The 24,511-nt window shown below is 40.2% G+C and overlaps 2 long non-coding RNA genes across 2 annotated transcripts; both read left to right on the forward strand.

Moving 5' to 3' along the window:
- The first annotated feature begins 5,803 nt into the window (after positions 1-5,803).
- LOC311439719 lies at positions 5,804-10,367 on the forward strand. Its single transcript, XR_014694956.1, has 2 exons — positions 5,804-5,869; positions 9,134-10,367. It is a non-coding gene; the product is annotated as an uncharacterized lncRNA (long non-coding RNA).
- An 8,270-nt stretch (positions 10,368-18,637) lies between these two features.
- Positions 18,638-24,511, forward strand: LOC311439720. Its single transcript, XR_014694957.1, has 3 exons — positions 18,638-18,783; positions 18,887-19,258; positions 24,376-24,511. It is a non-coding gene; the product is annotated as an uncharacterized lncRNA (long non-coding RNA).

Here is a 24,511-nt window from a genome sequence, read left to right on the forward strand (position 1 = left end):
GGTGACCACTGAGAAACCTCCTGCAAATTTTCACTAAACCACAAGAATACTTGGCATATTTTTGTTACATTGATATACTTTCCTATTCCACAACATGTGAAGTAGAAGATGGACAGAGCCATGGCAAATAGTACATTTTATTGCAGCAGGGACACCGCTCCTCCCTTCCAGCTTTTAAGCAGAGCAGTGTCTTTTTGCTCTTGCCTTCTTGTTTTTTTGGACTGTAGTTGCAGGTGGAGAGTGTTTTTGAAAAAACTGAGAGAGAATTGGGAGGGAATGAAACACCAGTGCAAGAAAGCGGAGACAAGGAGAAGAGGAAGCAGAAGAAGTGGAAAAGAGGGAAAAAAAACACACAAACAACAAATAATACATGAGGTACAGCCATGTGTAGTCATATGGAAATGATGTGTGTGTAGCATATCTATCTATAAATATTTTTAAACAGACAAACTACAAATGAAAGAGGCAAAAAGTAACACAAATGGGTCATATTGCAGCTAAGAAACAAAGGAAAAATGAAGAAAGGTGAAATGGATGTCTGTGACATGAAGCAATGACCTCGGGAGAGTCCTGGAGCAGAAGAGGTTTGATTCATGCCAAAGGTGCTGGAATAACACGGTTGTTGTTGGGGGACAAGGTGGTGATAACTTCTGTGGTTTTGTACACAACGTATTTTGTTCTCAAAAAATGTTAATAACTAGAATTCAGAAGAAACTAAGGGACTTGAAGGCTGCAACTGGCACATTTCCCATGACTACAATATATCCTGCCCAGTGCAAAGCATGTTGGTAAGGATGCATTTGAAATGGGGCAGGACATGGATGAAGCAAAAGCTTTTAGAACTGGAAAAAGTACTTTGAATCTTACAAAGTATTTCTGGATGAAAGGGACATGGTATGGCTTTGGCTTGGTATAACCATGTTTTGATCTGGACACTTAAGGGTCACTCTAGCAGGTTTCTTCACCCCGAGCTTGGTAATTGCAGGCTATGCAAGAAATTTTGGCAGACAACTGGAGCGAGCTGTGGAGATGCTGACGGCATTTGTCCCAAAGTGAGTACTAGCTTAAGGTTAGTCCAGAACCCAGCCAAAGAGCAGAGGAATGGACTGAGATAATCATATGTTTTATTTTATCCTTATTGTATGAATTATCCCTATAATGTAAGTTAAATTTTCAACTATTTTTCCTGACCTAAAATAAAATTTTTTAATCTAATTCCTTCATTCTCATATTAAACTCTTATTTTTTCTTTTATTCTTCTTCTAGAAAGGGCCACGGAGACTCTGAACCCAGTACTTAATTTGCAATCCTACAAATCCTACAAATCCTACAAAAGGACACTACAGAACTGTCATAACATTGGATGCATTTCTTCATTAAATCACTGCTTGTGCAAGGTAACTTTACTTTTTCTTTTAATATCCTTGTGCTGCAAAACACAGAAGACCGGAGGGTTTCCTAACTACGTGTCTGTGTGTACCTGCCCTGTTTTTATATACTTCTCCAGCTGACTAGTATTGAAAAAGCTAGGGGGATTAGACTAGTTGATCTTTCAAGGTCCCTTCCAATCCCTAACATTCTGTGATTCTGTGAAAAGAGGTTACAGGGCTAAATCCACCTTTGAGCTCTGTGATATGAATGGTCCTGTGCATGTACATGCCTGTATAAGTAGTAAATGATTTAGTTAATCAAACACAAAGTAAAACAATAAATATAAAATATAATATAACTGAGACATTTCCAGTGTTGTCCTGCTATGATGAATGATGATATGTTGTTGAGTTCAAACAGCCCCTTCCCCATAAAGATGTTCTACATACACAAAGATATATATTTATAAGATTATTATTTACTCCCTTATTTGTGTAAAACAAACAAACAAAACACCACAAAAAAAAAAAAAAAAAAACATGTTAATAAATATATATGTAATTCCACGGTATGATGCTTAGTATTTTGTGTAACAGTGTCCAGTACCACTGTGGTCATAGGGTAGGATGTCTTTGGATTGTATAGGGAAAGGAATGTTTAAAAAAAACCTTTGGTACAAGATCTGAGCACTTGCTTTCTCTTGCTTTGAAAAATATACACAGTGTTAAATTATTCTTTATTGCTTGATTATTTTTCTTTATAATAATTATATGACATACGGCTCATAAATAAATAGCGGGTATTTATTTCTCCTAGGAAGCACTCAATGTGAAGGGATGGAGCTTTCAGAATCTTTTATAAACAGCGTGTCAGGCATGGAGTTAATAGAGTTCAGATCTGTTGCTTCACAGATATCGCTGAAAAACAAGGAATTGTCTTAAAAGGCAAAGAAATATTGCCTTAGATAGGACTAGCTGAGGTACAAGCCAGTCTGTTTTCAGCGCTGTGTAAATAGGCTGCAGCTCCAAGACAGCATAAAAAGAAACACCGCTGTGCGTTAGCGGTGTTACTAATGTGATTAGCTGTTGGCATTGCCCCGGTTCTTGCTATAATTAATTTCCCTCAAATGATGGGCTTATTAGATGCGAGAGAGATGGTAGTAGAAGATAATGATTTGCCGGCACTCTTTGGCAAACACCACGGGTGCTGCCGGGGCCGAGCTGTCAGCTCCCGGCTCCTCGCTGCAGGCGAGGCTGCTCCCGGCCGCCTCTCCCATTCCCACCAAGCCTCGGTGCTGCTCCCACAAAGACGAATTGGACAATCCGTCTTCAAGGCAGGAGCTCTGATGATTTGTAGAAAAACCATCATCAGCAATAGGACAGACAATCTATCACACTGGGCCATCTCCTTTATCCTTCATTTCATCCCTCTTTATTGCAATACTCTCACGCTCACCCTCTTGACACTTCTCTCCCTCACTCAAACTCTGCTGCTCTGTAGATTGCCTCAAAAATTGGGAAAATGGAAACATAACATCATTTAAGGCACACAAGTGCAGGTCTCCCTGCATGGGCAGGGATGCAGAGAATGCTCTTTTACTTGCTTGCTGTCAGCAGGGCCATGAGCACCTCTGCCAGGCCAGCCAGGCACGCCGGCAGCAGGAGGCTGCTGGAGATTTACTCCTTCACTCCCTGGGAGTAAAAGGAGGCTCCAGGAGAGCCTCAGAAACTCCGAGAACCATGTATGCTGGTCTACCCAAGGTGATAAGAAGTTCTTTGCTTGTTAACACAGCTGGTTCTCTTGTCTGCAAGGCCAAAGATAATTGGAAATTTGCATTCCGGTCCTTCCCGAGGAACTGAAGCATGGCACCTTTAGCACTGAAGGTAACTTGCTCTGACTAATCTAAAGGTGGTGTAAAACGAGCTGTGTAAAACAGCAAACACCTGCAGCAAATTATGGTATCCTGATGGGCTTTTAGGAGCATCCTTGCCCTGAATCCCATTCTGAGAAAACACAAGCAGTTCTGTGGCAAGAAATAAATAATGCATCGACTTAATTCTGTGAAGAATTAATGCTGCTTCTTTAGAGGGAATAGTCACTCACACGTTTCTTTTAATTTGCTAATCTTCAGAATGCGGGGAATCACTGTCAGTGAAGGCGTTTCTGTGGGTATCTGGCTGAATCTCCTGTGTGGGTTTTAAGCGAGAAGGCTGACGCGCAATTGGAGACCTGGATGGTGGCACATCAGCTGCCAGGAACACAGAGCAGACATAATGGGAATTACACACATCTGCTCTGATTTAAACTGCTATGGCACCGCTTCATTGCTTTGTTATGTAGTCTGTAGATCTTAATCATCCCCTGTGCCAACAGAGGATACCAGATTCAGGATACAGCACAGATAAATAAATAAATAAATCATTTATGGGCTAATCTGAAACCTACCCGGTAGGGTGTGGTGCATGAAGTGCTTCTCTGGGCAAGGAGTGTGTTTTGATTTTAGATTGAGTTCATGCATGGTCATTTTTCACTCAGTTTTGTTATGGCCAGCATGAGTCACAATTTTTTTTTTTTTCTTGTGTCTAATGTGAAAATTTTGGCTTTGCCATACCAGTTTTGCCTTCTGCCATCAATAATAGCCTTTGGCAGGGTTTTTTAAAACTGACAAACTGTTGGATATAAAACAGATTTGCCCATGGATGAAATATATATTTTGGTCAAAACCCTTCTCATATAAATCAGGAGCACCACTGCTTGTTTAATTTACAAATTTTAGAGCTCATTAGGGAAAAATGAAATAGCCGACTGATGGCAAGTTGTTTTGTTCATTTGCTTTTTATTATATAAATGGCATGTGGATAATGAGCGACTGAAACAGCCAACCAACTTTTGATTAATATAGTTGATACAGTTGCTCAGAAGGGAAAACATTCTGAATAATTTGTTGTTGTTTGTAATGAGCACACGATATGACAGTAGTGATTACCTTAATGAATCAATTAAGCGCAATGCAATTTGAGTTGAATGGAGCTGGTGATGGCCAATTGTGCAGCCACCGCTGGGAGCGTTGCTCAGTAAACTGTATCACATCTCAGCCAGCCGAGCCTGTTGGTGCAGCAGAGGTGGTTTTTGGGGGTGGAGAAGGCGAGGAAGCAGGTGATAGAGCCTCTGCTTGGGAGAGGAGCGCGCTTTGGCAACCCACGTGTCTCCGAACTGGGTAATTATCTCTGTTGTTTGGGTTGGACCAGATCTGGTCCCCGACCCTCTGGAAACAGCAGAGATGGCTTCTGAGCCACATGAATTTCTCACCAGATGCTTCTATCAGCAAGGCTGGATCTATTCAGAAGGGAGTAATGTGGCTCATGTGGGAGTGGCAAGGGAGTTCGCATGCTCGGCACAGTCAACCATAACTTTTTAATTGAAATACTGTGTAACTGGAGTGTTTCTCTGTACTAAGTCCATGAAAAAAAAAAAAAGCAACATATTAATGTAAAGTTGTCTTTTTGTCTTGTTTTGGGATCCGTCACATTTTGCATCTGGGTTCATCTGGTCTGAGCAGTGTACAGCCTAGGCTGTGGGATTTCTCTGACATAACTCAGGTCCAAAAACTCACATTGAACTGGGATATGCCTTGTTGAGAAACACTCAGTCTTGAGTTAAAGACTTCCAGCAACAGAGTATCTGTGAGAACCTTCAGTAATATTCTTCAGTCATTAATTATCTACACCATTAGATCAAGAGCTTCTCTTTTCCTGTGTGATTCTGGCACTTCTCCACTTGTAGCCCCTGGAAATTGATATATAGTCATCTCCAGATTGAAGTGCTTGCTATAGCAGATTTTCATTATCCTTTTGGGTTCTTAAACTTTGATCAAAGTTCCCCTTTCACCTTCTCTTTGATAAACTAAACAGACTGACCTCTGCAGATCTTTCTCTGTGGTCCTACTTTCTAATCCCTCAATATGTTTTCATAGCCTTTCCCTTAACACTCTCCAGCTTTGAATTATAGTGCACTGCTCAGATAAATCTTTTAAATGGTTGTTTTTTAAGACTTGAAGACTGGCCAGACCCTTTGCTGCTTTCAGTGATGGAAGGTGAAGAATTGGCCACTCTGTTTTTCTGTTCTGGCCCTGTCACTCAGTTGCCAAAGGACTTTCTCTCACCAAAACTCATGTTGTGTTCTTACTTTTAATGGGAAAAAACACTTCTTTGTAACCGAGATAAATGTCATTTTACTTGCAGATAATTTAAGTTTGGATATTTAGAGTATTTGTTTTAAACTTAAATGACATTCTGAGGTTCTGATTGAATACCTTTGTTTCTTTCTCAGATGAAATTAGTTACATAGCTTCACCTGACTTTCTGCATGAGTTGCACACATGTGAGCTGCTTTAAGTGCAGATTGGCTGCTGAAGAGCTTTTTTCCAGCCTGAGCTAGATGCCTCCAAAGCATGTCCCATCTGGTGGGAGACTGGTGCAGCACTCAGATCTGCTCTAAGGTTGCTGTGGAGCTTTTCTTAATCATTTTTAATAGTTTGAGGTGCTTATTAACTAGTCTGTACAAAGAATGCTTCCAAAAAATTGTACTGACAGCTGTCTTATGACTGAACGTGTCTGTGTATGATCTGTTAAAGTTATTGGATACTTTATTTTATTTTTTGACATTGGGGGCTTTCTGTACCTGAAGTAGATGTCCAGAGACTTGCTCAGGAGTGGGCCAGTTCTGCGTCATCCTCTCTTTATTTGCTGTCACAGTTGTTCCATCTTTCAGCAGTCAGAAAGGCAGTTACTGTATGCAAAGTGCTATGCTTGTAATAGACTGTTTCATTAATTTGTTGGTTAAGAGATGAACCCACTAGAAGAAGGATTTCAGTTTTGATGTTTGTATCTTGGCTTTACATTTCTTTTTTATTCCTTGCTGGTGGTTGTGTAACTCTTTTTCTTCAGCAGGTCACCGTTATCTCAGATCTCGTGGCCAGTCCCTACTATATATTTTGCTGAAAGAACCCTCGCATGTGCAGAGATGAGATGCTGGAGTACTTTAATTAAAGCCATGTTTCAGGCAAGCTGTTTGGTCTGCTGTACAAAAATTGAAAGCCTTATGTAAAACTTAATTTGAGAGACTTGACAAATTGTACAGGGAAAAAATCAGGTAATGGATTGCTTGCTAGCTCTGTAAAATATAAACACTTCTCTCACTCCTGCTGTTGTGTATGGAGGAGTAATGTGCTGTGCTAATGCTTGATTTGGCATGGAACACACCAGGTATTTTGTGCATAAAGCTGTGTAATTTGACAAAGAGGTAGGATAGAAGGGTGGGGGCGACAGAGGACACTCACTTCCACAACAGCAGGATAAAGAGGTGCCCAGCAAAGCAGGCAAGAGGGGAAGGCTGACCTACAGAAGGCTGTACTTTCTCATGGGGTTCATACTTAACCTGGGGAACTGTAACCACGGTACAATGCAAAAAGCACAAATGACTTCAGGAAGGAGGTAAGCACGTTTCTGCAAAACTGGGAAAGCCACCCAGGGAAAATAACCCTGCACCTTTCTTCTTATGGTGATGCATGTTGGCTAAAGGCTACTTTCAAAGAAAGGATAATGTTCTAGAAAAACCTCAGGTCTGTCAGTACTTATACAGAAACTGCTTTTGGACACCATTTCAATAAAATCTATATTCTACTTATGTGCTTGTGTAATAGTTTGGCCTCTGTCACTGAACCTCTTCCCTGAAATTACCAGTTGTGCCTGAATAACTGAAGGCAGGTGTAAGTAATCCCATATATTTTTAAGAAGATATTTTTTCTAGATCAGGAGTGCTTTAATATGTATTTATTGGGAGAAGCAAAAATATTGTATTTTTAATGGCTGTGGTGGAATTGATGAAAATCTTTCCTTCTTCAATGCTGAAACTTTTTGTCACGTTTGAGTAAAAGTTCCTGCAGTGACACAGGTTTCTAGGTGCTATTAGAACATGTGATAGTAACACCTTTTTTGCTTGTTTTCAGTTAAGTAGCTATTAGAAAGTACAAAAGAAGATTTACAATAGTCAGACTGGATATACTGAACTGTAGCATTAAATTAGCTTTACTGTAATGATACTTCACTGTGTTATTTACTCTGAGACTCCTACAGGACTGTTCTTCTTAACCAAAATGAGAAGTTTGAATGCATCACAGCTAGTTCCTCAACTCCTCTAATTTTCTCATTAAGGTTTTTGGTTTAATTTGCATCTGACATGAGTTTATTTTTCAAAGTAATTCTTATTTCTGTTAAATTTACATGGCAAGTTTAGATTTTTTTTTTTTTTTTGAATCTGATTATGAGCATCCTAGAGTTTCCATTTTGACTGAGAACTGAAGACAGTATTATCCCTAACCATTGTCAAAATCCTATTTAAAGCTTTGTCTTTCTATAAGTTTGAGTTACAACTGATTTTCCTACTTCCAAAGTCTTTTTTCTCACCTTTATTTCTTTGTAAGCACAGAAACAGGCAGTTATCTTTCAATGTCTTTTAATGATGATATTTGCTGTACATGTCAATACTTCTATACTCTGTCATAGATACCATATTTTCAAGTTGGTTATCAGTCATAATCCTTATGATATAATATAGTCCATTTCATATAATTTTATATAGCCCATATGTATATACAAACCACTTGAGATGCATTGGGCTCTGTGCTGGGACTGTAGGAATTGCTGGAGTGATGCTCTCTGCCATGTGTGATATCAGAATATCATGCTATTGTGCAGGAATTCATTGTGTAGGTCTTGATCAATATTATTTTTTAGAAAACATGAGTGCTATGATGAGAGTATTAAATTTTAGGGAGTGCAATTTTTTTTTTAATGACATGGAAAGTGGCTTGACAGTTTGTGTTCAAGTGAAGGTTAAGTATCTTCGTCTTTCATAACAAGCTTCCAGTTTCACAAAAGCATCTTAATCTTCTGAGAGAAGGAACATATGACAATCAGAAGAAGATCCTTGCCTGATAAATCTGTGTGATTTCTACAAAATGTCAGACACAGCCATAGGCTAGTAAATACTTCACAGATTTTAAGCTGCTCAGGTGACAAAGCTGGGCAGACCGTGTGTACATATAGGCCACAGCTGCTGAGTGTTACACCTTCAGCTTCCTCCAGTTCCAAATGCATTGTGTCCAGTAGTTATTCTTATTTTAACAGGGAATCAGGTACAGTAGCATTACAGGTACAGCAATGAAGCCCCACCTGAAAAAAAAAAAAAAAAAAAAAAAAACCTGCAGAATTTCTACTCTTGCTTTTTCTGATAGCTCATTGCAATGTCATTGAAAACAAAACAACAAACAAGGAATTTCTATAATCTCTTTTTCTTTTTACTAGGTTACTCTCTTGGTTAAGCTACAAATCAAATCTAATTTCTTTTTTTTTTTTTTTTTTTTTTTCTCTGTATAAAAATACATGCAAGAGAGACTAAAAGCAAAATGCTGGTTGATGCCTGAAGAGTCATTTGGTTTTCTCAAATTCAAAGCCTAAATGAAATGAGAGCTTTCAGAGCTTTTTCTCATATAGAAGATATTTCTTGTGTGCATTGAAATATGTGTGCATATGGTGCTTCTTACTTTTAATACACTGTTTGCTTTAATTAATAACACACTATTGTATATGGGAGGCATATGGAAAAACATCAAAATTACTCTTCAAAAATAATGAACATTTCAAGCAGATCTCATTGCTATGGTTCTCCCTTTTTTGACATATATTGTTCCATTTCAAAACAGTGAATGAATGGTTTGGTGTGCAAGAGAGGCTGAATTTCCAGCTGCTGCGAACTTTCTCAGATGAAGAATGGCACAATCTAGGACGCAGCTCTCGCCTTCCCCCCCTCCCTCTTCTGATAACTTTTGTGCTCTTGATCTTCCAGCGCTGCTTAGTGAATCAAAGGATGTTTGCATCAATTTGTCTGCTCAGTAGATGGTGATAGAAGTGCTACACTTGTTGAAAGCAACTTTAAAAGAGAACATGAGAAAACCAGCTTAAATGTAGGTGGAACTGCTGATACAAATTCAAAATGATGGATGAAGTAGTAAAATAAGTCTTTGGAAGCTTTTGAAGCTGACTTGCAACCTGGGAAATCGACAGGTAGCTTTAGCAATTAACCACACTGTAAAGCAGGAGGGAAAGGAAAGAGAGAGGAGGGAGACTTGATTCATCTGGAAATTGGATGCTTCCCTGGACTTGCTAAATTCCTTGAGCATTCCACAGAGGCAGTAGGAAACGCTGTTAGCAGTCATGGACGTTGGAGTCCAGACAAAATATCTGAACAAATGAGACTGCAACGAACTTTAAAAAGGAGACTTCAGTTGTTGCCCAACACAGGCTCATTGTTGCAGTAAAATACTCTTCAAGCTTGCCCAGCAGGAGCGAAGCCAGCTCTGATGTGCAGCGTCCCTGCCCAGCAGTGTTGAGCATCTCAGGGTGGTGAGAGCTCCCATCTGCTGCATTGCCGTCACTTCACTACCACAAGAGCCAACAGCTCTTGTGCTTCATTTTCTCTTTGCAAGCTTATGGCATGTGCGCTGCACTCCCTTAGGCACACGCTGAATTCTGCCAGGCAGGCTCCAGTAGCAGCGCTGTGCAAAGTAGCGTCATCTGTACAACCCACCAGGGGAGGTGGGATAATATCTGGGGTTGGGCTGTGCAGTGTTTTCAAGAGTGTTCATGTTAGCTGCTTTTTAAATAGCTATAACCTACTTTGGTGTATAGGAGAGCTGGGCTGGAAGCAAAGTTTTGAGCTGCATCTTTAGTTAATGTTGAGGCAAAGAGGAGCTATAAACGACTGCTTTGCAGAGCTCATCTATTAATGTGGTAGGAACAAAGAGCAGGCTTCAGAGCCATTAGAAGTCCCTGGAGTAAGCTTGGCAAGACTGCTCAACTTCTGAATACTAATATCCAAAGCATAAACAAGGCTGTGAGGAGGAAATTGGAAACAAAATGCTCTGAACTCAGTGCAATTGCACTGAGTTGTGCAGCTGTAGTGCAGTTACATTTGCATAGTGTTAAGACCAACTAGTAAGAATACATCCAGACAGAACAGCAAAGCAAGGCAGTTCTCCAAATAACAAAACACCAGAGGTGGATAAAGTTGTTTATTTCAGGGATGTTTAAAATAAAGGAAATGGTATGGTTTTCTTTTCCGACACCTTAGTTGCACAAATTAGTGGAATTCTTTGCCCGATATGTTCTGAAAAGAAAAACATTTTGTGTCACCAGAAATGTCACTTGAGTGCTTTCTTAAAACACTATAATTATAGAAGTGCTGAAGCAAGTCTGAATTACTTCAAACACGAGATGTGCTTCAAGGAAGTCAGGCAGGGTCACAGATTCAAGGATGTTTTCCCACTACCTTCCACATCCCCTTGACCTGACACCCCACAGAAGTTAATAAGTTGAGGTCAATTATTTTTTTACAAGTATTCTTGTTGTATGGTGACTATTCTGCAGTGAAAGAGTGGCTCTCTTCTACCTGCTGTGCTGAATAGTGCCCTGCTTAAGGAACTGGGTCAGAGAGGTGTGGGTGCACGATCTATCCTGCCCTGCTGCCGGCCGGCTGCGTGCAGTGCATGAGTGCAACTGAGTGCCTGGGCATGGCAAGCTCCCTCATGGGATGAGGTCTCGATGGCAGAGAATTCAGCGCACAACACACGCAAAAGGCTGTGGCTGTACCTTCCCTGCTCTTTCTATGGTAGATGGCTACATTAAAATTAGTGCCTGCGTGCTACCGAGCTACTATCGCCTGCCTAATTGCAGTGGAGATGTGCACTGCGATGAATTTCACAGGTCAAATTATCCATAAAATCAACACTTGCTGTAAGAGAACAGTGGTCAATGTAAAATAATGTGATGTGTAATGCAGAGCACTTGTTCCAGTGTGTCTTCTGAAGTGACCAACTGATGCATCTGTAGAGCCAGATACAAAAGATTGAAAGTAGACACCACAGAAAAATAAAGTGAGGGCAGTCCTAATAATTAAGATATAATTTATTTTATATAGAATTGTTTTTAGGATAAAACAGATGTTGAAGATAATGGTCACACACGTTATATAGTACTTCTGTTTATCTATCCATGATGTGAATGCAGAGATCGTAAATCACCTTTAAATGTCTGAAAGTCAAGCAAATAGCTTTCAGTCACAGGGAAACAAACTCATTCCCAGCCAACCATATGTGCGATAAAGAAAAACTTTGCATTTCAGATGAAATACACCTTGGGATGTATAGATAATCTTGGTTAACAGCTGTGAATGTCTATATATAAAACAAAGGTCACAATTTTACAGGCAATGCTCTCATTTGAATGCAAGAGTTGGCATTTGTTTTTCAGTATTATAGTGTTTGCAAACAAGTTGGGAAAACATTTTCCCAATGAGGCTATGGTAAACATATGGGGGTTATATTACAGTATATAAATGAAATTTCAATTTGAAGAGGGCTGTAGTGGTAAAGTCCTCAGGAAAAAAAATAATTTAACAAATATTGTAAGGTTTTCACTGAAGAGCAATGATGAGAAGCTTTGGTTCCATAGCTAGCTGGTGCCTCTCCTGTAACGTTTGTCACAAATTCACAACTTCTTTCTGTTCTCCCCCTCTGATGGCATGGAAACCACGCACATTTTGTCCCCTTTGATTGCACTCTGCCTTCAGCCAGGAAAAAAGCTTTTGCTGTAGTCTGAAGTCTCAGCCTTGCAGTCTGTCCTGAGGCCTGCCCAAGCCCCAGCCCCCAGAGCAGGCAGCGTGTGGCTCTGGCAGGAAGGATGGGGAACGGGTCTGTCCTGGCCCGGACATACCCATGGCAATACCTGTCAAGGGGTGAAATCACATTTCATGCACACATCAGTTGTGTTGGCAACTTTTCCCACCGGTGTCAGATTTATCATCATTTCTACAGCCAATTAGCTCCACCAGTCATTTAAATTAGTGGTTAGGACCCCTCAGAAATACAAGAGTATTCCTTCCTCTCACTGTGGGGTTGTCTATTAAGGAGAGTCTTTGAAGTAATGGAGATAAATAACATGCAGGAATAGGTTGTTATTTGTTTATCTGTATTTGGACTGAGATCATTTGTATCTGGGGTATGTGTGGGATGTTTCATTAAGCATTACCTATGCTTGTGCAATTGCAGGAAGGGCTGCAGCATGTGCCAGCCATGGTGAAGGCTCCTCTTTGCTTTAAAAAAATATAATCTACTGATTTTTTTTCACCATTGTTCCTTCAGGAACAAACCTGGAAAAACATTTAGGGACTTTTAGGAAGCTTTTAGCACTACCAGAGGCAGGAAGGCTTCCCCTGGTGAGGGGTGCAGGGATGGGAGACGTGTGGGTGCAGGGGAAGGAGCACAGCTGTTTGTGGGGGAGAAGGACCCAGCACAACAGAAACTTCTGGTTAGTGCTGAATATTTTCATTGCTTTAAGGAGAGGTAAAAGGTGGTCAAGCAAAGTAATTGAGAATACCCATGGGTAAATTTTCAACCCCTATTTAGAGAAGCTATTAGGCACCTGTCAGAGCAATTAGCATGGAAAGTAATTTCCATATAATTGCAGAATAATTGCAAATCTGCAGTAGCTTTTTTTTGTTGTTAAAACTAACATAAGTTAATATGCTTCTGATGTTTCTTATGTATCCATGAAACACCTTAATCTACAATTAAAATGTATAAACATGCATTAATCTGAGTTAAGTGTCCTTTGTCATTTAATAAGAAGGTGAGCATAAAACCTGAGGTTCATATTTCTGAACTACAAGCCCAGACCCAGGCAGCACCTCCAGCAGAGCACCACACTTGTGAGCAGCCAGCATGGTGCCTGGCAGCCTGTTGCATGCCCCATTCATTATGAAATGTAATGGGAAGGGGATTAGACCTGTTGTACCATTTTTCCTACGCTTCTCACGTCTGATCTGAGTAGTTTTGATCTGTTGCGTGAGCCTGACAAAGTGATGTTGTCCACTGATGGTTTGGGTTGGCTCATTACTGGGCAAGTGAGCCTCTTGGTGCAGACCTGACAGCGACCTTGTTCAAATCTTCCACATTCTTGAGTCCATTTTGGGTTTCTGAGGTCATATTTCAAAACTTATATAAGGGGAGGAGGAAATGGGGGGATTTCCATAGCTGCTTTCATTACCAAGCAGCAGCGTCCCTGATAATTTCAAGCTTTATTTCAAGTTTTACAACATTTTATCTCATGGTTGGGCTAAACTTGCACAATTAAAAATGTTTTCCTCTTGAGCCCATGGCTAGAAGTCTGTTAGCAGGGCTATGAGATGCAGAAATAATTAAATGTAATGGTTGTATGTATGCTCTGAGAGAGCCAGGACTGCTCAGCCTGGAGAAGAAGAGGCTCAGGGGGGTTTATCCCCAGCTCTCTCAGCCTCCCCTTGTAGGAAAGGTGCTCCAGTCCCTTGATGATCCTGGTGGCCTTCCACTGGAGTCTTTACAGTATGTCCAGGTCTGCCATACTGACTCCTGGGAATGGAAATCTGCCCACGTATTGCTGGGCTGATAAGAAGTGTGATTCGTTGCTAACCCTTTGGGGGAGGGTTTACAAAAAATCCAAGTCATAGCCTTGTACCGTGTCACGTGCAGGCATACACATCTTTGAAATAAAGGGAGATTGACATTCTCATTGAAATGGGAATTATTCAGATTTCGGGGGTCACATGAGAAATGCTGCTTTGCCCTTAAGGTATGTACTTGACTTGATTTAAGCAAGAGATGACCATGTCTGAAATAGCACTATCAGTTTTAGGACTATAATTTGCAAATGAAAGCATTTTTGTTATTGAAGTTCTGAAAAATAAAGTAGCATTGTAGCTGGATATTTAAGTTAAGTAGGCAGACAGTGATCAATTCAAATAACATAAAAACAACAAGACTACTCTCCCAATAATCTTGCAAATCAATACAGTTTGAGGAGCTGAATTTTTATTGTTGTTAACATTATTTTTGGATTGAGCTAAAATGAAAATAATTTTACAGCACCAGATCTCTACAGGTAAAATAAGAAAACTCTTCCTGTCCTGACAGTTGTGGCAGCCTGAAAACTGGGAGATGTTAAATGAGTACATTTGTAGGATTCCCTACCTTATTCTGCAGAGCAGTGCCTGAGCTTGCATGTTATGACTATTTTTATTCATTTCATTTTTAACACACTCACTGAAGCAGCTCATGTTGTCTAAAACCGACTTTCCTCTTCCACTGCCATCCTGGCATCCATTAGGAAGGAACGAACCTTTGATGGCAGTGACTTAGTGAGCATAACAAATCTTTATTTCTCATCTTCAGTGTTAGTACAAGCTGTCAAGTCTAAGCTGCCATTTCTACTCATTTTGGGGAAGGCAAAGGTGATCTCTTACTTTTCTGTATCTTCCTCCTCCTCTTTGTGGAATGACCCGGTACTCTGGATTCTGGTTGTCTGTTACATGGGCAATGCAGAAATTACAGTTTTGCCACAAAATTGTGTGGCTGTTCTAAAGCCCATTCCCAAACAGGCTGTTGCAAGGTGTCAGAAATGCATTTTAATGAAAAGCTTCTCTGTGGAATGGAGTCTTTGCTGGTGAGGAGCGTTGGTTAGCATGCAGGTAGGCAAGAACTGCTTATGTCTCTGAGAAAACCATTGCTTGGAGTGGGTATTTTGATATTCTGCACTTCTGTTTAAGTCACTCATTATTAATATCTGAAGCTCTCCTGTGGTCAGTGCTTCAAATCTCAACTTCTGTCCCATCTGAGGCTGTGAAAAATGCACATACATGTCATCATTTAGACTCTGAATAAAGCCAACAAACTTACTGGATTTGCCAATAAAGCAGAAATTTCTTTTGGTAATATATTTTTATACAGGCAGAAAAGTATTTTTTTTAATTATTTTTTTTACATAGCTTGAAGTAATTGAATGCTTAATACTTACAATATTTCTGCATTTACTTTCTATGAGTACTTAAATATTTGAACATAAAATATGTTCTTTCCCTGTGTTAATAAAATCTAAGCACCTAATAGTCACATTCATTGTAAGAGGCAATAAATCATCTTTGTGAGTTTACTTTTGCCTCCAATATAAATTCAGATTTATGAGCATTTCTGTTACCTGATATATTTGCATTTTTTTTTTTTTTTTTTTTTTTCAGGAGGACTATCACTATCTCCTTCTTCCCGAACATCAAATGTACATAAAAAGTGATGAAAGTAATGAGGAATCATTAAAAAAATATATATCCTGTCACCGTTTTTCCAATAGACAGCTCAGGTAAAAATTTTTAGCTGGTCTATTGCTGGGATTTTTGAGTAGAAGAAAATGGTAGATCATTGAATAAGAAGAGATACTTGCCAGAGTCAAGTAGAGTTTGAGTACAAATGTAACTTTCTGCACTGTAGATGGATAAAGAGAAATGATGCAATTCTTCCATACAAAAATAGCAAAACATGCCTTTTATTTATACCTGCCCCACTATGTGTGTGTGTTGCTGCTTTTATTGCTTTGTTATTGACTTTGTATTACTGTTCAAGCCGCCTTGTATGTGTAGCAGTAAAACATTTTCCATTAGCGAACATTTGTATTTAACAAATTGTATTTTATGGCAGAAGAAGCTTGTATTTACCAATTGTTTTCTTGAACCTGTGGGATTTTTCATCGTTCCATGGAGAACTACCTCAAAGCTTTTAGTTTTCAAGTAAGATCAGCCATTCTTGTTTTTCTGGGGCTCTGGAAGGATGTACATGGGAAAATCTCTGACCCTTAGGAAGTATTGTCAAGGAGAGAAATACATTTATAGGAATGGAGAGAGGCAAAGAAGAGTTTTAAAATTGTGCTACTAATGCATTGTATGGCACTTCCATGAGTTTTTAATAGCCTTTGTGACTTTGCAAAGAAACATGAACGTAGTTTTAATAAATCTATTAGGTTGCTAAGTGAGGATGGCTCTTTAAAGCAATCATTTATTTACCAGGCCATTAATGCATCATGCACATTATTATGTACATTGCGGTATTCTAATTTACAGATTGTAGCACTTAATCTGAACTAATTAAAGTTGATTTTCCAGTATTTCAGTTCACAGTGTCTTTGAATTACACAAAAAGATACATACACTTTCTCTTTAGAGGAATTTTGTTTGCTTGAATGCTTCTGATGTCATGAGATGAGTCAGCCTATTTCATTATATAAATTTTTCACTAAGCTATATGTCTTTTTTTTTTTTTTTTTTCTTTTTTAGGAAAGGGGAGGTAAAATGGGTCTATGAATACAAAATTACTTCTCTGTTATAACTTCAAAAGATATTCGGACTGCTTCAAAGGATTTTTTTTTTTTTGCCAAAAAGATATCATGTTTTTTGAAAATGCATGTACCCCCCCACACACACACAAAAAAAGGGGGGGAGGGGTAAGAAAAAAGAAAAAAAATAAAAGACAAGACTTTGTATATGTTTACAGTGAAAAAATTCATCCTCAGATGACTTAAGCAATTCTGGGCAGTAGTGATTTCACTATATTTGTAAGACTTACTCATTATGTAAGCTTTGATTGGCAATGGTTGATGCCTCCAGGCTCTTCATCTATATAACTACATTTAAATTAAAAATAAGGCAAAACATTTTGCTGCAACATGTCCCTTATGCTCTACATTTAGTATTCTCCAGTTGTCACAGAGGTTGCTAAGGGAAAATTTAATTTATCTATTTGCCCTTCTGGAATGTCTGTTTGAACATCCTTCACTGGAACTCTTTTAAGGGTCTTGGTTTCTTCAGCGATTCTATCTTTCATATTTCTACTTAATATTATTTAATTATTACTGTATATCCACAGGTGAATACAGTGTCATCCACTGGTGTTTATTTACTTAAGAGAATTAAATGACACATTGTTAATAAACAATGCCTGCGTTTTGGAAAAATAAAATAAAGGGACTCATGCAACACATTCCACTGTATGGTTAACGTTCCTCTTGATTTAATGAGGTATGAATCAAGCGAGAAGGGAATTATAAAAAAGAATAATACTTTTCATCTTGATGTTATCTCTAGTAGGTCACTGCGCTGACATGAATAAATATTCCTCGGAGTAACATGTTCCTCTGTGGTGTCTGTGGGTGGCGGAGGCAGATGCTCTGTGGTTCCTGAGTAGAAAAACATGTTATTTTCAGTAAAAAAAGATGGAGTTTTTCTTTTGAGAAACTGTTTTCAGGAAGCTTGCTAATATGCTTTCTTTTTTTGCTATTAAACCAAGTTGTTTCCTACACTAAAAATCCACATATCAAAAATTACTTTTCACTTATTTTTACTCTGATTCCCACTATAAGTTGTCCTGGATTATTTCAGGAGAGATTAAGACATTTAAAAGTGGAAACTTGATTTCCTGGCTTCTAAAGCAAGATGCTTTTCTTCACATTAGCTGAGTATGGTAAATCTATAAAATTCTGGAATTTTAAAGTGGGTCAGGGCATATATGCATGCATGTATCCACCTATAGGAGAAAGTAGACCTGCAGACATCTGTCTGTGTGTGGCGAAACCCCACATTTACCCTTAGAGATTTGAAACTTCCATAAATACAGCTATTTCTAAAAAGATCCCTGTTCCACCTGGAGCTCTGCCGCCAGACTCACCAGGCCATCCCCCTGCTCACGCCTCACACACGCGGTGTCTCTGCCACCCTCAGAGGGCAGCCACAGGCCCAGGCCCTCCCTGCGACCAGAGACCTGAACCGCCAAATTTTTGAGTCTGGGTGGCCACAGACTTTCTAGAAAAGTCTGTCCCAGACTTTCTGGCAGACAACAGGGTTGCCTGAGACTGAGGGCTCACCACCATGACCAAACCCAGCCGTGTCTGCCTCCCACGATCCCTGCACACCGATCGTTTCAGGTGCTGAAGAGCTATTTAAGAAAGAGGAGATTTGTTCCTTCCATTTCCCTTGCTGATCTCCCCTCTTATATCAAAATGACTTGATGACACATAAGAAAATGAAGTGCACTTGCTGAGCCTTTATTGAAGGAAAACCTGTATGCTGTTAAATGCTGTCGGCAGTGATAAATAGGCAGGCAGCAAGTGGCTGTGCTGCTTCCCTGTGTTTTTCTCCGAGAACCTGCAGCAGATTGCCTATAATTGCTCATTGCTCTCCATTAGTGTATCTCCCTCCTGGCAACTCTTTAATAGTTTACATCTCTTGGGGCTGAAAATTACTATTTTAATTAAAACAATTTGTTTCAAATGGGGCTCCCAAATCCCCACACGATGTTTTAGGAGCCTTGGGCGAAGAACAGAAAATGGAGAGGAGCAATTGTTTTTAGGGCTAAGAGTGAAGCTGAATGTAGGAGTTTGGGATTCATGAGCAATTTCTGAGGCCCAACCTCGCAGCTGAGGAAAAGAACCCTCCAACACTGAGGTCCAGTAGGACTGAAACTTTGTTTTCCAACTATTTTTTAATTGGCCATGGGAGGAGAAAACTCTGAGTTTCTGTTTAGCCTTGTTTTCTTTTTCTTTTGCAGGCTCTGAGAAGCAATGATTTTCTGGAGAAGAAAAAGAAAATGCCAAGAAAAGGAGCTTTGAGCACTTAAATGCTACAACAACGCACTTTGGAAGTGGGAGGGAGCAGCCAGAGCCATGCATGTGCCATTTGTTCTTCCTGCACGTGCCGAGCTGGAGGCTCGCAGTCGCTGTGCCATTTCTCAGTTCCTGAGGGTTTTGTGCCTGCTGCCAGCTGTGCCCAGGGCTCCTGCTGCGTGCTGGAGTGAGTCCTTCATCAGGCATCGAGGGGAAGGACTTGGGAAGTTTCCATATCTGGGGCTGGGCCCCGATGCCTGGTGGGCTGTATTCACCATACACCAGCATCATAACAATCAGCCACTTCATTCCAAGCAGTATGTAATTTTTATAGGTGTATATATATAATAGAATTTTATTAATATATTTTTCCATTTTTTTCCCTGAATTATAGCCATATGTAATTTAGATATGTGTATAAAATATACAAATATGTGTGCACGTGATGTTATTCCTGTGCAGACAGGAAGGGTGGGCGCAGTCCTGTCCTCAGGCTGTGGCTCTCAGCCTCCTGCCCCACCTCGAGGGGAGCACCCCGGCATCCCCACCCCTGTGTCCTGTGCTAACTTGGTGTGGAGCCAGGCTCCCATCTTCTCTCTCTGTAGTCTCATAAATATTACATTTCTCCTTTGGTGTTGGCTCAGCTTTATTTTATCATCCCTCTTCTGTGCAACTGCTCTCACCATTAGTCTGTTGTATTACAGAGGAGGAGAGGCAGCTCCCCAGCAGAGGCGAGCCCGGCTGCTAGGATGCAGGGCTGTGATTTAAGCACCACTTTGCAGAGAGTGGTTTTGGACTCTCAAACTGCATCACGCAGTTATTTAATTCATGTCTGCCGATATTGCCTGATTCCCAGCTCTCCCATACTCGCTCCCACACCAGTGGCAGCGCCTCCATGGGAGCTGGGGGCTGTGGCCAAGGGTCTGATACAGCACCCAGCTGCTCGGGACATCTGTGGTGGGGGCTGGCACCCCACAGCAGCCCAGGAAAGCCAGATGGGGCTGTGAGTATTGACTGTGAGGAGGCTGGTCTTGAAATGTCTTAACTGTTAGCTAAAAGCTTCTTGATAACTGTGCCTGGCCAGACACTGAGCACGCCAGGGTTAGAGCTGCCCCTACCTTTCCTGGCTCTGGCTGAGATGTTAACACACGAGGTCTCTCTGTGCTGTACCCCATGGCAAAATTTAAACAACAACCACTCTCAAAGGCTAGGATTACCAAGTGCTCAAGATGAGAAATACGGCACCATGCAGAACGTGTGAGAAAGTCTCAGGTTGGGGCAAAAAACGTATCCGTGCTGTGCATGATGCAGCAGTCATGGTGAGCAGCCAAAAATCACCAGAGACCCCCAAAGGAGCCCAGCTGCTGCTGCTCTGCCCCAGCTCGGCGCGGTGGGAGTGCATGGTGAGAGGCCTCTCGCCCAGCCTTGCTCGCTTGCAGACTTCTGAAGACAATTAAGCTGCTAGGGCAAGGAAATGTATTTTGCCCTCTGCAAAACTGATAGCACTTATTACTGTTCCAATTCTCACATTATTTTAACTCCAGTTTGGCTGCTTTGTCTACTTTCTTCCTGTTTTGTATGCTTCCCAGCTTGCCTACCTTGCCTTTCCTTCTTTTCACCATTGCTTTCTGCATTTATGGCCAGGCAGTCATTTCTGACTTCTTAACTTAAAAGGCAAAGAAACTGTGTGCATTGCTTTAAAAATCTGCCATATTATTAGGAATGCCTGGCTTTATTTTAGCTTTGTACTGAGCCTTATATGAATATTATTTATGCTGCTTACGCTGTTGGTCCCTACTGCTGTCAAATCTGTGAGGTCTGAATAATTTCTGGTACAGGCTTAAATGATATTTGTTTATTTGTGTAGGTCTGCCTGTATGCCTAGGGTCCAAACAGACTTCACTTTCAAGTGTGTTGATAGTGTAAGACCTAATTAGTTGCTCTGTAAGTGCCTGTGAACGTTCAGCCCTCTCCCATCATTATGCTGGGCCATTTTTATCTTTCTGCCACAGATCCTGTCCCAGTAGGTAGTGTCAGGCCTGCCAGGTTATTATGAAATTGCTGACCATCTGTTATCTGTGGGTTTTTGGTCTCTGCCAAGCAGTGCCCTGAAGGGAAGAGGCTGGTTTCTTCATTAAAATACATTTCAACTTTCTTGAGCTGTCCCAAAATTAGTTGCAGCTTTTGTTGCTGCAATGGAGCTGCTGTAGAGGTGGTATATGCGCATCTTCAAATTATTTAAACTTTGTTTTTAAGGAGGGCTAGGAAAAAAAATCTCTGTTGGAAATGCAGATTTCCTCGCAGGCTGAAGGAGCAGTATTTTTTCCCTCACTGTATGTAGGCAGCCTTCCTCTCCTCCTCAGGGGAGCCAGGCTGGCTGCGGGAGGCTGGTGGCCGTGGCATGTCCCAGAGCTGATGTCTGGACGTGAGCAGCTTCTCCAGGACATTTCTGGTATCTTGTTGCATTGCTGACAGTTCAATATTCAATGCTGATGCCTGGTCTGGTGCTCTTTGCACACCCAGACCTGATGTTGATTTGTACCTCATGTCACAGGGGTGCCTTTTGCAGGCTGGCTGGGTGCAGGGTCAGGTCTGGCTGTGTTTCTCTACCCTTCCTCCTCATGCCCTTGTGATGGTGACTTTGCAGAAACAGAAAAATACTGAGACATTAACAAATAATCCTATGGGATCCAAGCAGTCCACAGAGATTGTTGGCGTTTAAAGTTTACACGGCAGCCTGATTGCCCTGAAAGCTGCTCCCTGGGAGCAGGTCCAGCACCTTCCTTGCCCATGAGTCCATTCCCAGCCCAGGCCATGTGCTGTGCCCTGCTGCTGCTCGTAGGGGCTCAGCATTTGGGCCCCTTTCTGCTGCCCAGGGCTGGGCCAGCCGCAGTCACAGCCAGCATCCGACCAGAGCACGAGCCCCACGTCCAGCAGCAGCGATGCCCCCGCTCCGTCTGCTCCCTAGAAACAGCTCTGCTGCTTGATGAGGTATAAACCGCACGAGTGGTGGGATTTTTTGTTGTTGTTCCACAAGAAAAAACAGCGTACACACTTTAGTTCAAAGAAAAACATGTACTATGATTCACAGTGCCTAATTACAGATGACAGGCCAGGTAGTTGTTGTTACCCGTGCTATTAGATGTTTTTCCTGATACATGATGCTGCCACTTTCCCGCAGCTTTGAACACGTTTCCCTTTCATTACACCAGGAGATGTTAGTTTGTTATCAGTATTTGTAGTGCTGGGAAGCATATTTACCAGGAAAAAATAAATGCAAAGCATTTGCCTTTTTTTGTTGTTAGCTTTTTTACAAGCATGTATACGTGTGTATATATATATACATATATATATTCATAAAACCTACTCATAGTTATTTTAAATAACAGTCTTGGTTTCATAGCATGTCGTCTCTTAGAATTTTTTTTTAGACTGTTATATACAGGTTTTAGAGGCAGCATGGAAAAAAAAAAAAAAACAACTTGGAAAAGGATTCGTTCTGCTGGACATATAATGATTGTGCCATGATTTGTGTTACTTTTAGGAAGAAGATGCAATGAATTCATTTGATAATTTGAGCCCCTACACAGAAGTAATTTTATGCATTACAGATATAGCACATGCATATCACAGCATGCACAAACTACCAAGATCTTAAAGTCTAGTTAACTGAACTGTGCTGTGTGAGGTTGTGCATGTGTATTTTTGTGAATATGGCATTGAAGAAAAAATCAAGCCTTCAGTCTAAGTCCTGAATGTCTTTATGGCATCTGATGAACCAAAAGAAAGGAAGAATTTTTCAAACACACAAATATCTGCAACGCAATTTACCTAAACTCTTACACTTTCCTACTTGGGACAATCTTCTTTTATCAAGTGGCATGGTGTAATCATTAAAACCTCTGTATCTGTGAAAACATATTTATGAAGTACAAGTAATTATTTGATTGACTAAGAATTCTTGCTAATCAAGTTGCAATGAGCATTAAGGAGTGCACTGAGCCTAGTAAATCTGAGAAAAAAAAAAAAAGAAAAATGAGGAGAACTCAAGAAAATACCCATTATTCCTTCAGGATGTATTAATTGTTCTTGAACTCTCGAGTGCTGATAAATATTCAGATGCAATGGCACGTCCAACTAAGAGGAGAAACCATAACAGTTTTTAGAAAACCTGACCTGCAAGGTAAAATAACACATGGAAATACTTCTTATGAACTCATATATTATGTTCCGAAAATGATGGGCCTTTGGGCAGTAGCCTTTGGAATGACACTGAGCTTGAGGAAGCATACAGGCTTTCAGATGACTCTGGTTTAGTGAATGGCCATGTTGGAGTCAATGTTTTGCTTTGGAGCTGAATGTCTCTGTGCAAGATAATGCAGGAACCTAGAGGATGGTGAATGCTTTCAGATATGATTAATGTAATTAAGGGACTAATAAATCTTAGTTTAAACTAAGCTTTGAAAGTAAATGATAAGAATTCCATTATAAGAAAAATTAAGGAATCCACATTGATGTTTTTTTCTTAGTATAATTCAGAGCCAGAAGCGAGGTTTTTATTTTTTTTTATTTTTTTTAAATATATGGAGCCTACTATTATCTTAGATATACAAATGGAAGGAACTATTATATTGAAGTTATAAAAGCTTAAAATACTGTTTCCGTGATTGTCATATTAACTTCAAACTCAAATGTAGCTACCTCAATAAGCCTACAATAAAAAGAATAATTATTTCATGTCCTGCATAGCATAGTACTTGCTATGTACATAATGTTATCAGTTGCTGACACTGCTGTGAAAATATATATCTGAGAAAAACAAATCAAGCTTTCCAAGCAGCAATAAATGTTTTGTATTTTTCAGTGTTGGTTATTATGGAAAACATACTTTGAAGCTCAAAATGTTGTTTCCATCCAGAAAACTGCTTTCTTTTGAGTTTAAACAAGCAAGTAATCCTGTAAAAATTAATGGGATTAATTAAAATGCACATGTGTTTGGGAAGTATCCATGACCATAACAGAGATTTACTTTTTCATACCTTATTGCATAATTTTTCTTGAATTTCCTGCAAGATTTTTAAGATATTTTATGTCTTTGTTTATAAAAGGAAACTAGGGATCGCTAATCCAGTTAGTTTTAAGGCAATGATTGAATGAGCATATTCCAACATTTTGCAAAACATTTCTATTTCTTAGGTAATTATATTTCTCAATAAATATATTATTAGGAAGAATTTATATCTTCAGTATTTCTAATTCAAAACAGAGATAATTTTATTCTGTAGTTTTTACTAATCTTTCGCTATATTCAGCTAAACAATGTCACTAACACCCAACGAAGAGCAGGCGCTTCAGCTGTTGATGTGAGCATATCTGACTGCAGCAAGAAAAAGCCATCCCCTGTTAATGGCACCTTCATTCTTGTTTTTACCAGCCTGCCTGCCTGCAAAATGTCCTTGCTCTGTGCTGATGGCAGCCTTTGTGATAGTTCCTGGGAAGCTGATGCTCGCACGTGTGCCAGGGACTGGCTGGTGGCTGCAAACAGGATTCCCTTCAGAACCAAGCCACCG

The sequence above is a fragment of the Aythya ferina genome (genome assembly GCF_964211825.1).
Source record: "Aythya ferina genome assembly, chromosome: 7".
Taxonomy (NCBI): Eukaryota; Metazoa; Chordata; class Aves; order Anseriformes; family Anatidae; genus Aythya; species Aythya ferina.